The sequence below is a fragment of the Pinus tabuliformis genome, chromosome X, assembly GCF_031772625.1.
Source record: "Pinus tabuliformis cultivar Carrire ecotype Pingquan chromosome X, CPIR1, whole genome shotgun sequence".
Classification (NCBI taxonomy): Eukaryota; Viridiplantae; Streptophyta; class Pinopsida; order Pinales; family Pinaceae; genus Pinus; species Pinus tabuliformis.
In genome coordinates, this window is record NC_142308.1 from 450,972,023 (window position 1) to 450,991,644 (window position 19,622).

A 19,622-nucleotide genomic window follows, 5' to 3' on the forward strand; every position below is an offset into this window, starting at 1 on the left:
TGCAGAGCCAGACTCTCCTGGTTCAGACTCTCTTTCGTAGAGCTTACTAGTGGGGTTTATTTTAATACAAACATTGCCATTTTTATCATAACTTTACTACGATATTTAAGAAATAAAATATTTTAAACTAATTAAAAAGACCTGGAATATTTTATGAAGATATTGAAAACTATTCTTTTGTGAAAATGATCATCCTGGCGTAGTTTTTTTATATTGTCCATATCTGTCGAAGAATGTGGGTCAATAGGCACATTAATCAATTACTCGTTAATGAGAATTTATATACTATTTATATGTCCATATATTTCAATTTCTAATATATATATATCTATATATATTATGAATCGTACGATAGATGGTGATCAGGTGTATAGTTAATATATTCTTGATGTGAAGGTCACTGGTCCAAAATTTTGTGGGAAAAAATCTAACCATGTTAAGGGTTTGTGTGGCCGAGATAGACTGTGAAACATGATACATAATTTTGATGAATTAGGTGTCACTGGGACACTGTTCTAAAGCCAAAGGTTAACCATGCATTCATCTTAAGATTCACACAACTTAGAAAACAAAAAAGGAAATAATTATATTAAAAATATATTTATATTGATAGAAATGTTTATTTTGGACTAAAGATTTTAAAAGTTTAGTTTTAATTATATACAATTATGAAGTGGATGGTAGGGATTTTAAAGTGTTCTTAATAATAGTCATGTATCATTTATCTTAAAAGTAGTTATGCCCTTTCTACCCTTTTATTTAAATTGACAAATTAAATATGGTATAAGCGAGTGTAATAGGAAATGAGTTATGGATTTTTTGACATATGGTATTTATAAACCATAATATTGTAATAAAGTCTCATTTGAACTTAAAAATTTCCATGATTAAGAATCTTGTTACATGTTTTTCTAAATCTATAAATATTTATTCATATATTAATTCTTAAGACACGAAACCTAAGAGAAATTTATTTTCATCTTCAACCCTCTTAGTATGGAATAGGTGAAAAAATCTTTCTTCCCATGGAATTTTAGGAACTGACCAACATCCAATTTCATTATGAAGCTCAAGCAAATTGGTTGTTATCTTAGCAATGTCCATTTTCCTCTTAACAATATTCTTATTATTTCCATTTTTTCTACAAGATCATATCCTCCTTTATACCCCAATGGGGTAGCCAAGCCTAGGCATCCTTACACCATCCTAGTTTGAGCTGAAGGTGAGAGTTTTGACTAGATTTAGAAGCAATTTTAAGAAACCTCTTGGCTTCCACATTGTATAACTTCTTCTATATAAGAAACCTAGTCATATCCATGTTTTCAATAAAGAAAAGGATTTCTTCAATTAAGAAGATAGGGTATGGAGTATTTCCTTTAATCTTGAGGTCATAAGTTATAAAATACCTTTAGATTTGTTCAATATTCCCCCACTACTCTCTAGATACACTACAATCTCACACCTCATATCCATATAAAATTATGGGAGTCTGGAAGAGAGTTTTTTTTTTTAATCTCATATCTAGAGATATATTGAATTACAATTATTTTAAAGTCCATCATAATATTTTTGACCTACATTTATCATTTTCTAAATGTTATAATTCTAATTGAGCTTATGAGAGGGCCATATTCCAAGATATTTATATGAACAAACTTTCTCCAAATAGTTGTTGTCATAAAGGAAAGGATCATAAGTGCTCTTTTTGGTTTTAATTATCATAACATTATCATAAATCTTGACAGATTCTTATGTTATCGATATAAAAGAGAATAGTTAATAGTTATGATTATACTGTCATAAAGGAAACAATCATATGCATTTTTTTTTCTTTTAATTATCATAGCATTATTATAAATCTGGATAGAAAGAAAAAATTATGACTATATCAATGAATGTGGGGCCAACACAACTTCATCTTTTATTTAATTTAATAATTTTATTGTTATTAATTCATAATTAAAATTTGGTTAAATATTTTTAATAAAAAATGTTATTTTAAATTTAACGAAATTATTTTTTAATGTAAAAATACATTTATATTTAAAATGATTCTTTACAAATTTTAGGTTAAAATGTTACGTCTTCCCATCATTTTGAGCAATAGAAAAAGGGCAATTGGTAATATGTTTAGACTATAAATTCTAGTATTTAAGGAACTTTATTTTTTATTTGACATATAATTTAGGCAAGAGCTAACCAGCCTGCTATCGGGCCTTTAATGCACCCGATAGCGGCCTCACCATACATACATGCCCATGCCTTTCCATCCCGCATCCATCGTTTCTCCGGGAGCTCGACGGCCCATCGCATCAAACTTTTTCCGGGAACGGGTGACCCACCACCTCCGAGCTGGCACTCACTGTGCTGGTGCATTTTCAAACCAATGCTCACGCCCAAAACTTAATTTGCTCCATTCGCTCTCCCGCTGAAGCTCCTCTGCAACCCCTCTCCAGCGTACACTCCATCCCGCTCATGGTGCTGGCTCACCTCGCAGGTCTGCTCACGGTGCTGAATCCCAGCAGGCTGGCAGATATACTGATCAGGCGAAGTATCAGCAAAATGCACAAGCAATCAAGCCTGAATCACCGCCGGACGAAGAAGTCCAGGCCCCAGCAGATTCAGATCTCTATTCCCCCAAATCTGAGAAGCCTAAATCACTGCCAAAACCGATGCACTATGTCCTGAAAGAGCAGCGTTGGTTGTTTGTTTTGGTGGGTATGTTGATAGCCTCTACGATCTTCATTCTCCAGCCCAGTCTTGCAAAACGAGACATAAGGAAAAATATAGGTGGCGCCGAGAAATTTTTGTCCAACAGAGCGGGGAATTCTGGAGTTCAGAAGACAACCACTGTTTCCAGGATCGTGGGTGGTGTGAAGAGGCAGCCTCTGAGAATAGTTGTAACAGGGGGGGCAGGATTTGTGGGCAGCCATCTGGTTGACAGGCTACTGGAGAGGGGAGACAATGTGATTGTTATCGATAATTTCTTCACTGGTAGAAAGGAGAATGTTATGCATCACTTCAAGAATCCTCGCTTCGAGCTCATCCGGCATGATGTTGTTGAGCCGATATTGTTGGAGGTCGATCAGATTTACCATCTGGCATGCCCTGCGTCTCCCGTTCACTACAAGTTCAATCCTGTGAAGACAATCATATCCACACCTTATAGGCAAGTTTTGACTTCCTCTGCATTTTGAAGTTCTGCTTGATGTCCGTCATTTTGTTTTATTTTTTTTTGAGTTCTTAAAGCAACAACGAACATCCTTTGGCTTAGGTCCCAGGTCTGAAGGGTTGCTATTCTAGCAAAATTGTTGGTGACATGCAACTGGTCTCATTCCTTTGAAACTCATGCCATATGGGTGGGGCAGACCACAGTGAGAATGGATCCGAGGTGGTCCAGCTCATACTTTCTCGATCTCGTTATTGAAACAATGCCCTGTTCTGCATCTTTTGCTATTTTGGTTGGCTTTAATTTTTATGTCTGTGCAGGAGATCTCACTATTTTTCCTTATTTTGGTATCAACTGTTATAGGTCGTTTTGCATCGATGCCATAAATTGCTTAATCTGCTATATTACCATGCTTATGTAAACGGATCAACCTATGCCTATGAAATATTTGCATAGAAATGGATTTGAGCTTGAAATATGGGCTGAGCTTTTAGGTTAGAAGGTCGGTTTGCACCAATTTCCCAACTTGTCGTCCTGAGATAAATCTTGGTGAATTTATCACCTGCACACACGTCTTTAATCATCTATTGCACACATAATAGGTTCCAATAATATTGGCAGGATATGTTCATATTTTGCCTTGATTACCGACAGTGACCAACTTACAATGATCCACATTAAGGATGTGAGTTGTGTGGCTACAGATTATCCTCCTTGCCTTTGGATCTTAAACGAAAATTACCTAATTTTAGGCTATTAACTCCTTTGGAGTGGGGTTATTGCCTAGTTTTTAGCTATTAGCTTCGTGTTAGGCAACTCCTCCATAATACTTTATAATGGGATCTTTTTGGCAGTCCCATTGTCTGCACTTCTGGTCTTTTGGACATTAATAATAATTCAATTCAATTCCATTCTTGGGAGTGAATCTTAGGATGTCTTGTTCTGGGAGGGTTCCTAAATTTGTTGTTCTCTTTCACTTTATCCAGTTTTTGAAGTTTTTCTTAATATTCTTTATACAAGACAAATGTGATGGGGACATTGAACATGCTGGGTCTGGCAAAATGAATTGGAGCCCGCTTCTTGCTTACCAGTACAAGTGAGGTATATGGGGATCCTCTCCAGCATCCACAGATGGAGACATATTGGGGAAATGTCAATCCTATAGGTATGGATTGATTGCTTCCATTTGTGTGGTCTATAGTGTCTTCTATAGTTTTCTGTTTGTTCTGTATTTGCCTTTTTTCAGTTCGCAGACATACATAGAAATAAAACAAAATGTACAGGTTAACTGTTTCTTTGTACTGTCATGTATTATGGGAGCATCCAAGAGCACGATATGCAATTGTTAACTATGTTTATGGGTTATAACGTTTCAGGAATCCCAGACCTGATTGTAACTTCTGTGATTCCCATAGTTTTGGTTCCTAGAACAACTAACATCTGTATTCCTGTTTAAGGCTTTAATTATCCTTTGTCCACTTGTATCATTTATATTTTTATTTTTACTAAGAGGATTTATGCTCAGGTGTTAGAAGCTGTTATGATGAGGGCAAACGTACAGCTGAGACTTTGACGATGGACTATCACCGGGGGGCCAATGTGGAGGTATCGACTCCTTTATCTCTGTAGTGTGAATGGGTTTCTAGCTGCTACCTGAAAATAATCTTTCGGATGGATATTACCTGCTTGAAAGAAATGTATCCTCAGATACTTTGTTTTCCATATCTCCATGTTCTAAGTGAGATATATAATTTGTATGTGCCTTATTCTTAGTTCTTGGTTTTCTGTACACAAGTAGTTTCCTTGCAGGAGAATTAGAAAATATCCATTCATAGTTTTGAGCGTAATTACTGTTCCCACAACCATGTTGGTTGACCTAGTATTCTCATGTATGCTGACACTAGTAATTCACATTACAGAGTATTAAGGTTGGTTCTGTCCAATATTCTTCAGCAGCATGCTTTTTCCATTAGGTCGGCCCAATTTTCTTACATAAATGTCCTTTCTTGTGAATACGTACTGTCCTTTTTAGCCTATTAAAGACGCATAATGCTATTTCTATTGTCACACTAGCTCTAATAATTGGGGTTGTAGCAGGAAGTTTGTAAGTCCAGAAGTCTTCAAGGGGATCAGAATGTTTTCAGCATTCTTCAAAAGGATTGTAAGGAAGCTAAATGTTGGGACTGAAATGTAGTAAGAATCCTTTCTAGACTCTTGGTTCACCAATGCTTATTTTTGTTTGTGAAGACTCAAGGGTGGATGAGTACATTGTGAGTAGAAAAGTAAAAACAAATTGAGCAGGTGCAAAAGATCATTCATGCCCTCATAGTACTTGTTGCAGAGATGAGTGCATGCCTTTGTTAAATGTGACTACAATATAGAGGGCCTAGGCTATCAAGTTCAAATGGGGAGGAAAATGGATGCTAACGTACAATTGAGAAAAGTTGTTATGGAGAATCTTCAAATAATTGCTGGAACTTGAGGTAAATGACATTTGTAATGGTGTTAGTTGAGGTTACTCGCCAAAAGGATAAAAAAGAGCTAAGTTTCTATATGTAGAAGTTCAAACTCCATTAGTGGGACAAAGCTACTAAGAGTTACCTAAGAATTTCAATGAAGAGTAGAAACATAAGGTACAAACATACTTGAAAGCAACTATTCCCTCATGTGATAAGTGATTGATAACATAATTAAAGACAAGCTCACATTAACTTAATTGTGAATTTGGAAGATGGACAAGCTCACATTAATATTTTCTATATTTTTTTAAAAGAAAACCATGGTTGATAAAAACTAACAACCTAGAGATATATGCAACAGTAATCACATATATCATAAACTCATCCAAGATGTCTAAACATTCATAGTCCAGTCTAGTACATAGTATGGTAGAACAGTCTAGGCTGCTCTTTTATGCCTATTCTGAAGAGCAGTTTTCTCTTCCTCTTCTTTGATCACTAAACAATCACATCATGTTATATATTGTATGAATTCATCTTAATGCTAATTATCCGCTGTCAGGGCCTTCTCATGTTATAATACAATCTAAACTAGGCTCTCTCATCTTATGTACAAAGGCAATGGAGGTTGAATGACTATCAAAACAATGGAAGCAGAATCAGAAAAAATTATTTTGTTTCATTGGACTTTAAACAATTGGATAGCTCTGATAATTAAGTTCAACATCCATCATAGCTATAAGTGGTGTCCAATCTCTCCTTCTTGGACTTGTCTTGCCTACGCGATTTGACTTCCCTGGATATTGCCTCTTGTTGATGGAGATCTGGATAAGCATAGGAGTGTTCTCTCTATTTGGAACCCTCCACCCAATGCAATCCCTCTTTCAAGATGTGAGCAGTAGCTATGAAAAGCACTAACAATCAACTGCAATAGAAATCATTGGATATAGCAATGTTTTTGAAAATGTAATATGAAAAACCATTTTCCAGGATTTCTTTAGTCAATTTGACTAAAATATGATATTTTGAAATCCTTAGAATCCTAGATAGCATGACAAGGTTTGTCTTAAATGGTTCATTTCTTCTTGTCATGCTACATACTCATTTTCATGACCATGCATGCATTATTAACATGAGTGTGCATTATTAACTCTTTATGCTAATAGAAAAATAAAGATGCTCTCTTTATGCCCAAGGTCTTATCACTGATATTTGATTTTGTGTTATTTTTGAAGGATGCGCATTCAAACTTGAGGTAGAATAAAAATAATCAATTTCAATCAGGATATTTTATCATATTTCATATTCTAACATGAATCTATTTTGTTGTTGTCACTATGCAGTGCTTCTAAGCTCACGGAATGGTGGAAAAGTGGACACTGGGCATTTAAGTATCATGCTGCCCAAATCTGGGTCAAGCATCTTTAAAATTTGTCCTTCACAATGGGGCAAAAAATCATGTGGTTTATAGAATATGGGAAGTGTAGGGAAAGACAACCAATAACGAAGCATACTACATTACACTTGTTGCAGGATTAAAAGAGGCAAAACACAATGGGGTCAATTACATAATAGTATTGACAAACTCAGATTTAATCTGTAATCACATGGAAGGCATCTACAATGTTCGCGCAGACAATTTGAAGCCCCTCTACAGAGAGGCAAAAATATGGAGTGCTCGATTTAATTCTTTTACGATAAAGCACCTTGCGGAGATCCATAAAATGTCTACTGATCTAATGGTTGGAGCAATCTCAAGTGTAGATGTAGGTGCTAGAGATGATTTAGCATCACCGTTCATTCCATTGGCAAACATTGATCAGCATCAGTATAGGTCTCGACTATGTGTATACACTATGGTTGTCATTTTTCTTGGGACTCTCATACCGTGGTTCTTTCACTAAAGAACCCGTTAATGTACTTCTTTTTTTTTTCCATTTTGTAATATCATTCACCTTAAATGTCTACTCATGTTATAACATGCTTCATGTGTTCAGTTATATACATTATATTTGAGGTGAACTAATTATTCTTAACCTACCAGTGGTTCAACAAAGATTATTGGAGCTCCGTTTGAATTTCATTTTAATTTCAAGTTTCAGATGCTGCCTCTTTAATACTGTCTTGAATTCCACCTGGATGGATGCCATGGGAATAATTGAAAGTAACAAAATAGGGTTATTTACATCTAGTTTGTTTATTTTCACAGCATTTAAGAAGTATAATTCATTTCTGATGCAACCCCTTGCTATATCCATATCTATATTATGAAAAGTCGTAAATAGTTGATCTAATGTGAGATGAAGAAGCTCATACCATGAAACCCTCCTAGGAACATTGATGCATAATAATGACAAACTCTAACCTAGTATGAAGTGAATTTTCTTAGGTACATGGTTTGCCCTAGAATGATGCAATGTACACATATATCAATGAAGCCCTAGATGCCCATGATGCCTTTGAAGATGCCCTAATCCTAATAAATAAAGAAAACAAGTGAAGAAACACTCATCTTTGGATATTGCCAAAAAGATTAAAAATATGGAAGCCCTAAACATTGTCGAAAACATAATGATAAAATCCTAAAGTCTGCCACAGATAAAATAATGATTACAGTTCATAAAATATAATTTTACTGATGGAATACTGATATTAGTTAAGGATGAAAATGACACCATCTTGTAGAGGACACTTTCCCCTTTCGAATGAGCTATTACTCGCTTTCTAACTCCTCTTAGATTGAGAGAAATTGAATTTATAAATTAGAAAAATTAGTATTGGTAAAATGAATTATGTAGGCTCATGTTCCTTGGCCAAGTGACGTGTCATTTCATTAAAGGTAAAAAACTAGTATAAATATAAGTTGGAACTGGTCATTCCTCCCATCAACCTCAGTGAAGAACATCACAAGAAGACAAATAAGAGGGATACAAGCATGACATAAGCCGAGGAGATAAAAGCGAATACTTTTTTGGGAAAATACTATTATGCTCCTTTCAAACTAGGATTTGTTAGAAGCTTGGATATAGAATTGCAATAATATATGTGAGGCTCAAAACCTTGAGAGAAATAAGTTTTATAGGCCCGAATCTCAAGATGGAGGTGGTTGACATGATGACCCAAGATTCAAGCGTTATGGAAATGGTGTCTAAAAATTAAATGAAAATTTTGAACTTGCTTAAAACATCAAATGGATAACATCATTTTTTTTCATCTCATCAAGATGATTCTCGTGATATAAATTTTATCTCAAACTAACCTCTAGATTGAAAGTTATGAAGATTTGAATTTTATTGTCATGCCATCAATCCCCCATGTGGCATCCACATGGTCCGCTTGTGGTGCCCACATGCCCATCCTAGTTAGCCTCTTCAATGCCACTTGGCTTTAGTGTATTATTTTTAAACTCGTTCATTGTGTGTGTGTGTGTGTGTGTTGTCAAATTGCTCTACTCCCTCTCCTACTTGTCCTTGCATGATGTGCATCAATGCGCACTAGGCCGACTACCACCACAGTACCTCTGAGGTAACTCTCTTAGATGAAACCACTTGGGAGAAACTCTAAGCGACCAAGTCCTTAATCACCGAGGTTCTGTGGTTCTCAGGTCCAAGGTCACCACGAAGAAAAATTTCATCTTGAAAGAAAACTCACCTAAAATAAAACTATCTTGGAGGAAAATTTTCGCGGTGAAAACCCTCCTCGGAGGAAATCTACCTCATCGAGAGGAAACTAAATCTCAAAGAAAACTTAATTTGGGACATTTCTTCAATAAAAATGATCTAAATCACTAAGCCTGAGATTTTTCCATTAATTAATAGAGCTTATGCTAAGAAATAAGGATCATTATTTGTCTTAGGTGTTTGATAATTCAAATCATGGAGACAAAAAAATAGAAAAGTATTGTAGATGATGAGAACCCATTTTTTCATATTTGGACAAAATCTTGGAGGTTATTCCTCGGCTAAAATAATCTTGGAGGTTTTAGAGGTGTGGTTTTAGAGGTTTAAGATCTTGAGGTCTCAGTCACAAGGGAAGGTCACTTGAGCTAGAGCTTTAATGCCAAGGGCTAATAGCAATGGGGATTGCACCCATTACAACATATAAGCCAGCCTTGAAGAGACTTAGCCCATGGCTCAGTCACCATGGTTTTGTGAACATCTGAGCCTAACTCCATAATTTGGCCCATATTCTTTAAAGTGTTAGATGGCTCACTTTGGAGCTATCTCTCCATAGATTTCAACAGGGCTTTACACGACCCATTTGGCCTTACATACATATTGGTTAAGCTATTCTTCTCGGGATTAGAATGAATGAAATAACATTAATAGATGGAAAGGGACTTTCCCATTTAAATATCCAAAACAAAAACCTTAGTGACCTTACCCAAACAATAGGGAACTTACTTGGTTTCCTTAATTACATCTTAAATACATAGTCATGTTGTTATTAATTGTACACACAACTCATACACAACGATATACAAAATACATGCCAACTACCAATTTCATTGAATCTCTCAAACAAATAAAGAGATTCATTTAGTCATCAAAACTTGAAATCACAATTACGCATGCTCACACACAACATAGATAATTTCAACCATTCAACTAAGCATTTATATAAGAAATCTAATATTTATCAACACATAGAAAATCACATTTCTCAATCAACGTAAGCTTGTAGCCAACTTGTTGAGGATGTACATGGCATTCAAACCTTAAAAACATAGTTAGATAACTTATCTTATATGACAATTGAGGTTTGGAAAATGAGAATGGGACTTCAGCTCTCCACCCAACCATACACTAGTTGCAGCCAAGTCTTTCTTGCAGCTATCACCCCCAAGCCAGATTCCAAAGCTTGAATTAGAGTGCTTTTAGAGGAGTTTTAAACCAATATTTTAGTGGAAGTAAAGCGTCTTGAGGTTGCCTCACCTCCACCCACTAACTATCAAAAACAAGAGAGCATAGTGAACCACTTCATGGGCATACAACCTCCTTATGCTCGGAAGATTAAATTAGTATCATCGACTGAAATAGAGTGTCGCAAGACCACACTTCCTTCACCCACCTTCTATTCAAAGATTTCACATTAGGCAGGGGATACTTTTCTTTTGTACATATGGACTTATATTACAACATCCCAACATCTATAGGGATTTTGTCACAGAGTCTCAATTCAGATACAAAGATATATATATATATATATATATATATATATATATATATATATATATATATATATATATATATATATATATATATATATATATATATATATATATATATATATATGATATAGATATATATATATATATATATATATCTATATATATATCTATATATATATATATATAGTAAATGAGACGGAGTATTTATCAGTCATGAGGATTTATCAACCATGTTACCTTTGAAGTAATAAGAGTGCACAACCTAGCAGCTTAGTGGAATCTTCCACCTATGTTTTCATCCCAAATCCCATGGAACTACCATAAAGCGTTATCAGACCACTAGCCTTGTGTGCCTCCACCTTTCAATTGCTATCAACCAACAAGGTCTCTGGTGGACTTGTTAGCTCTATCAAGCACAAACATTACTCTATGATTATGAGTCAACAAGCCCCATGGGTTTCTCAGCTGACTATGATCATAGTTTCTCTTCTCCCTGAATTCTCTTAGTTCTCATAACTTCTATACCCTTTGAACAATATGGTTGGTCCTTAGGAACCTCTCAACCTCCTCTTGTCTTATTCTCCTTTCTCTTCCTACACATGTGACCTTTGTATGATCAACACCCCCAGAAGCCTTCCCTAGCCTCTTCTTTTTCTTTTTTTCTTAGTTTTCACCCCTCCTCCCTTCCTTCATCATTTGAGAGGATTTTCTTAGCACTCATACCTTCCTCCTTCATTCTCTATTCTCCCTCCATGAAGGAGTCCTCTCCCTATGTGGTCTACATGGTCTAACTGCCTTAGGCAATGTGGCCCATCTTCTTAATATTTGCTTGTCCATTTCTTTCTTGTAGTCATTCTTAAAAGACACATGGGCATGTCCTTCATTTTTCCAGTTGAATTTAGTAACACAGTTAGCTCCATTAACACCACTCAGACTAACTCCTAAAGCAATTTCCCTCCTTAAACAATGGAATTTGTCTCCCTTTCTTAACCATTTTAATTTTATAATTACATAATTATAGGGGAATTATTTACAATTCTTACAAGGGAAATTAACCCACAGGAGATGTCACAAATACAATGACTTTCATAATTTAACACACACACACACACACACACACACACACACACAAATCATGTTCTCTACAATTCTACAAATTTTGTGGTGAAATTCTATCATTTAGGTATCTAAAAGTAGCATTAATGGAAACACATGCATTATATTTTGCATAAAAATAACATACCATTGTTAATAAAACTCAAACTTCAGAGAGCTATACACATGTTCTATAAATAAAAAGTTGTATATATTTAGAAAGGTAATTCATTTTCCTACATTTCATCTTTTTACGTTATATTCAATTTCATTAGGGAATTACCTCGAATCGTCGATCAAAATTAATCTATTATTGTTTTTACATGTTTGCATTATCACTAAGGTGTCATGTGAGACCATCATTATCTTACACCCAACCAAAATTATTTTTGTGAGAGTAGATTCTAGGTTCTAATGCCTCTTATAAAAAATGAAAAAAGTTTATCCCATTGTTTGAAAGACACCATAAAGTGCATATTTATGTTTAGTTGGGAAGTAATTACTGAATTTATCTCATTATTTTTTCTTTCAATTCTCTAAGTTCACAAAAGCCAAGATTTTAGTTTAGATTTGTAGTAGCCAACACTGAGAAACTAAAAAAAAAACTATCAAGCTTGCACTCTAGGATAAATCATCTCCTAGTCATAAAATAACTATATTACCATTGACCAAATCTTATAACATTTTCCTCCCTCTATTTGGAGCAATATGTTATGGCCCTTCAGTTAGGATGTCTACCTTGTTAAAGAACTAGGATTGTTATCTTGATATTTCTATATTGCATTCTTATATTAATCACATGTATTCCTATTGTCACCAAGTGTTACATTTATAATAAATTTAATAAGATTTGGTGTGTTTAGAAAAAAATAAATTGAAATGGATTAGAGAATGATGTTCATAATAAAATAAATAAGATGTGATGTGTTTGAGACCACATTTGGAATTCTTAATATTGAAAAAGGGAAAAAAAAAATCACATATTGACTTATAATGGAATTATGTTTTCTAACTTCAATTGTAGAGGAACCCGTCACATATATTTGTGATTACCCAAAAAAAAAATATAACACTTTATTAAAATAAGGGAAGTATTTTTAAAGAGGATGTCATGTTGTATTAAATATATTTGTATTATTACAAAGGAGAATTTTATCACAACATGGAGATTTGCATGAGAAAGCTAGTTTGCAAATTTGCAATATTTTTAATATAGATAGTGTGCAATAGAGAAATTTTATGTTAAATTTGTTATACATGTGGATATTTTATAAACTCACTAAAATTAACTTAAATAATGCTAACTTCAAACTTGCAATTGTAAACCATACATATAATATAATATTAATCATTATCAATCTTGAGTAATTCAATACCATTGAATTAGCCTAGGGAATAAAGTCTTCTTAAAATAAATCACATCATCTTGGAAAGAAAAACATAACTATCTCTTCTTTCTATTCATAATAATAATGTGAATTATCATATCTAAGAAGCTTTAATGACTTCTTTTGAGATTGAAACAAAAATAACATTAACAAAATAGTGTATCCGTGAATGGCTTCTGCCAGTGTTGCAATTAAACAAACACAAAGATATTTACAAATAGAAAGGGTTAGTGTTATGTAAAAGTGTATTCAAAAGCTAAAAGAGACAAACATATATTATTGATAAATTTTATTAATCTGTGCAAGACAATTGTTGTAAAAAAATAATCCAAAGCATGGAAATGACAACAAGGTTAAATGGTTAGAGAGAAATCCATTGAATATTAAAAGAAGAAAGCACTTGAAAGGCCGATCTCATTTTTATGGCTAAAGAGAGTTTTCATTTTGAAACAAAAAAAAAAAAAAAAACAAAAAAACATAACTTTTTAAACAATTTCAAGAAAGCCAAGGAAAATAAAACAAAACAATAATATTGAGGTTGATAAAACATAACTTTTTAAGAAATTTCAAGAACACCAAAAAGAAGAAAACAAACAATAATATTGAGCTTGATATCTTGCAGGCATTTAGCCCAAAAATCCATTAAAGGCATTGAATAGACTTGAAAAGTAATTATAATAACCTCAGTCATGGTCATTGAGAAGTTAGGGTCCCTTTGGAAACAAGGTGTCGATTTAAAAATGAACTCATGCTCTCTAAGATATGTATCTTCGATAAATGATAACATAGCTAAGATGTTTCAAGAATCATAGATGCTTTTGAAGAGTGTGGTTTTTCTATTCATACCAAAAGGTGTGGTACCATGGTAACAAGGAAATAAAAAAATAATATTTAGTGTAAAAAAAAAATTAGAAAAAAAACATATTTATTTCAACATTCAATATAAATGTTTAGAAACCTCATATGGAAACTATTTGAAATTATTCCTTTTGTAATGTAGGCATAAGAATCAATATTGTAAAAGTACAAATTTGGGTTAGAAATGGAATCCATATTAGATTTTACATTCAATTGTATCATAATAACAATAGGCAGTCCTTCCGTTGAGTGTATAGATAGTTCACATGTTCAAGAGTTGGTATTTAGCCATACATAAAACATAATTGATTAGCTATAAGGCCCTCACATTGTCAAACTTAAAATATCTAATCAATCATATAGATAAATTTAACTCTAACTCAACATAATTTAAAAGAAATTTTTGTTTGGCTTGATTCATATAAAAATGTATAGATCTTTTCCATGGAACTAATTGGACTATTCTAAAACAATCCCTTAAAAAAAAGCACTCTACCTTCGGAAATGTTTTCCTTAATAAAAATAAAATAACATCATTAATAAGAATAAAATAACACAATTAATTCTTTTTGATAAGAAAAAATAAAAAGAAGCTTTGAACTTCTTAGCTTTTGATTACCAACATAATTTCCAATACCATAAAATTGTCATTATTTTCCTTGCAATGAAAAAGAATAGAAATAAATAATGTCTCCTCACGTGAATGAATTTCAATATGCCAAGTTAAACCCACGTCCTGATGCCTTGTGACACCCTACCATCTAATTATACCATGTAGTCTTACTTTAAACTAATACCTCTCTCATTACATAATGGTCCTTTGTAATTACATAATGGCCCTTTGTAAGTAGGTTTCAGGGTAGAGTTCATGTTTTAGATTTACCGGAATCCAATTAGAAAATGGAGTTAAAAGTGGGTATGGGAGGAATAACAAAGAAATGAAAGGGATGCAAAATGGTTTATGTAGTTAGAAAACAATAGGGATAAAAGGAGATACCGGAAGCAAAATGAAAATTTGAAAGGGGTGTGGTATGTTTCAAGTACCTCTAACCTTAATGCTTTGGATGTACCAATTTTCATGTCAGTCTAGTAGCGTCTAGAGAGAGGTAGATGTAGATGTAGCATTTAGGTGATGTTGTGAGGAGAAATGAAGTTACTAAAATATAGATAATTGAAATAGTCAAGAGTAATTGGAAAAAATCAAATTATCAAAATAATCAGAAAAAACCAAATTATCCTAAGCCTCATTAAGGAAAACAACCAAGCCAAATTATCGTGGGCCTCATTAAGGAAAACAACCATATATAATTTAAAGGCCAAAAACTTCACTTTCCAATGAACAAAATAGTGTTGAAAGGAAGTGATCATAAATGCATAACCTAGAGTTCTAAACTACCTCTCTTGTAAGATATCAAGAAGTCCATGAGTCAGATACTTTGATAACTCCAACTTCCATAGCTATTATTTCCTTGTTTCCATCCAAATGATAATCTTTGAAAGCTACAATTTTTTTTCCTATACAGATTTCTTCCAAAACAGTCCACTGGTGTACACTGTAAACACGTAAGCTTTAATTTTCCATTCAATCATGGTTACTTTTAACATATGTTACTCTCACAACATGTAAGTTATCTCTTCATCCTAACATTGCAAACTTCTTCAATGTTGAATTCCTATCTCATTGAAAGTCGGTAGAAAAATTTCTAAGAAAAAAATCAAAACATTTCAAAGGCTTTTTTAAAAGAAATATCTTATATGCAAGGGATATTTTGATCTGGAAGCCAGAGCAATCAAAGCAGCTACAAAACCAATTGTTAACACTTTTGCAAGACTTTCAATAAAAGTGAGTTGAGCTCTGGAACAATAATTTCCCCTGAATTTACACGTTTTAACTGCATACAACACGATTCATGTCAAAACCATAAAATGATGTATCCATAATAAAGGATCTTTATACTCAATAACTGGGCAGTGCAGAAATAACCAAGGATCAAACTCCAGGATTAATAGCCTTACAAGAAAACGAGTTCATTTTTTTTTTATAACAAGTTGATATAAGAAAACGAGTTCATTTTTTTTTTATAACAAGTTGATATAATTTTCATATTTTAAGGAGAAATTATTCAAATCTAGATCTAAGTTCATCATTAAGACCAGGATAAGGAGCAAGTTCAACTGACCAAAATATATAACATTATATCATGAATCACATAAACATAAAATCTAGAAACAAATTGATATATAATCTTTTTAATGATACACTTAGTAACGCAGATTATGGAGATATCGGACTGGGAAGATATTTCGCTAGGAGAAAAACAAATCAAGGAGAACACGCCGAACAAGAATACATAATGGGAAATGGATAACAGTAACATAATAACTTTCTACACCTATCGCATAGATGGAAATGGATAACAATAATATTATAAACTGTATTTGAAATGGAGGCCTTCGTTGTTCAATTTCTGCTCGATGTTAACAATCACATTGTCTCCCCTCTCCAGTAGCCTGTCAACCAGATGGCTGCCCACAAATCCTACCCCCCCTATTACAACTATTCTCACAGGCTGCCTCTTCACACCACCCACGATCCTGGAAACAGTGGTTGTCTTCTGAACTCCAGAATTCCGCGCTCTGTTGGACAAAAATTTCTCGGCGCCACCTATATTTTTCCTGATGTCTTGTTTTGCAAGACTGGGCTGGAGAATGAATATCGTAGAGGCTATCAACATACCCACCAAAACAAACAACCAATGCTGCTCTTTCAGGACATAGTTCATCAGTTTTGGCAGTGATTTAGGCTTCTCAGATTTGGGGGAATAGGGATCTGAATCTGCTGGGCCGTGGACTTCTTCGTCCCAACGGTGATTCAGGCTTGATTGCTTGTGCATTTTGCTGATACTTCGCCTGATCAGTATATCTGCCAGCTGTTAATCTCCATCTCCCATAACGGTCGCTAATTATCTGGAATCTGTCTGCCACCGAATCAACTCCATCTGCCAATCGATTCCATTAATTCAGGAAACTATGTGCAGTTAAATTAATTTCTTGTTGGAGCTTTCTGAAGTGGTCCATTACTCCATCTGGAGTTCTCTACCTTGATCTGTGAAACACCTGACACATAGCCAACAGAAGCTTGATGGAAGCTTGGCTATATATTTATTTGTTTGGTCCCCAAGCTTGCATCTCAATCCTCTTCAGTTTTACACCATCAAGTGAGAGAGCAGAGCTTGGAAGTGCCTTCCAGATTTTCTGTATTCTTCTTATTTCTGCTTGCATGAGGTTGTTTTGTCCCCACTGTGCACAGATTTGACCTGTTGGGTGGAGAGTACCTATGCCACTCGTGCTGGTGACTTTGCTACTAGAGATTATAGTTGACTAGATCTTTTTTTGCTTCTGCTCCTTTCTCTGTGATTTCTCCCGCCCCTTTTTTCTCCATGCGCTTTTGAACCTGCCTAAGCACGTGAAGTTCTGCTCTCTATTGTGGACAACGACGTTTTGTTGGCAGGTCGCTAGTTCAAGTCCAGGGGATAGCAAAGCTAGGAGCACTTCTCAAGCAGAACAAACATGTACAACGATTACATCTTTTGACAATAAAGATTCTGAACTTGATTTCTTAGGTCCATTCAGAGCTGGAAGATACTCATTCGATGAAAAGTTTTATTGAAATTTATTTCAACTTAACCTATTGTGTAAATTAACAAACATCCTGCAAAGAGTGGAGTTGCTTAAAGACTTCAGTGTTAATTTTATTCTTTTCAAGCCAACGCCAGAAAACAAAAGAAGGAACTGCTGGAAGCGTTGCAGAAAGTTTGCAGTCAGAGTGTGAGTAGCATCAATGGCTAGAGGTATTTTTCATTTGGGCATTTAAGTTTTTCATTCTATGTTAATTCCGCATTAAGTTCAGATTCAACATTGTAGAATTGTTAAATATCTAACATTTGGTTTCAGAGCGTGATTTTATCTCTGCCTTGATGTGTATAAATTTATAACTGTGCTCATATTTAATTTGCGTAAAGCAGTGCTTTAATTTAATTTTAATTTTAATTTAATTTATCTTGTGAGCAAATAGCTTGTTTGCTTGTCTATGTTTGTTTGTTTTATAAACGTATAGACGGAGCCTAAAGTCAAGCCAGCTAGCCTTCGAACTGCATTTGCTATGCAAGTGCAAAGTAGATCAATGTTGCTTCAGTCTATCTCCGGGTTTTGTTTATAAACTGAACAATCGATTTGCAGTCATTTATGGTAATGCTGATTGCTTTAACTTTAATTTTAATTTCATTTTGTGAGGAATTATTACCGTCATTTACCGTAATGCTGACATTTATGGTAGTTTTTTACAAGAAATAGTTATATGGAGTTTATTTAAAATGTCATTTTGACTTACTCCTTTCAGGAAACATTATTTTTTCTCTGGTTAAGTTTTGTTTATGCAATTTATGTAAGAAATAATGTCTAGTGATCCATATAATTTTAATTAATTAGAGAATAGCCACAACATCTTTAATTAAATAAAATTATATATTATGATTGGTTAGATCACATAAAGATTATTTAGACATTAAATTGTAATTAGTTAGACTAAATATAATAAATTTTATCCCACAGGAATTTTTATTATATTTATGTAATTAATTAGGATAAAATTTCATAACCTACCCACAGTAGTTATGAATTAATAGTTTTATCATAAAGTTCAAAACTATGAATAATTGAATCTACTTGAATTAAAAATTTAGCCCACAGGCAATTTTTATGTCATTAGATTCAATTTTGAGCATGATTTACATTGATAAAACATGAAATTTTATTAAGCCTCAATTTTAACATAAGCATGTGATTTTTAATTTTGATGCAGTTGTACAACCTGCAAATTTCTCTGAAATTCATTGTGACATTCCCGAACTTAAGGGAGATAACTATAAGGTTTGGAAGGAGAGGGTTCTCCTTCATTTGGGGTGGATGGACAGAGACTATGCTATTAGGAAAGATGAACCATCAGCACTCACTAATACCAGCACTGCAGCGGACATCACGCTTTATGAACGATGGGAGCGATGCAATCGTCTAAGCATGATGTTCATTAAGACTAAAATTTCAGCTGGTATTTGTGGTTCCGTTGATCAACATGAAAAGGTCGGAGACTTGTTGAAGGCCATTGATGATCAATTCGTCACTTTAGACAAGGCATTAGCAAGCACCCTAATCATGAAGTTCTCATCCCTAAGGCTCACCAGTGTGAAAGGTGTGCGCGAGCACATCATGCAGATGAGGGACACTATGGCTCAATTGAAGAAACTCGAGGTTGATATATCAGAGTCCTTCCTAGTGCACTACGTCCTGAACACCCTTCCCCACCAATATGGACCTTTCAAAATCTCATACAACAAACATAAGGATAAATGGTCAATTAATGAACTCATGACCATGTGTGTTCAAGAGGAAGAGAGACTGGTGATGGAACTAGGAGAGAGTGCAAT

The 19,622-nt window shown here is 34.1% G+C and overlaps 1 pseudogene; it reads left to right on the forward strand.

Moving 5' to 3' along the window:
• Window positions 1-2,559: 2,559 nt before the first annotated feature.
• On the forward strand, window positions 2,560-3,209 carry LOC149140533 (UDP-glucuronic acid decarboxylase 1 pseudogene; annotated as a pseudogene).
• The last annotated feature ends 16,413 nt before the right edge of the window (window positions 3,210-19,622 follow it).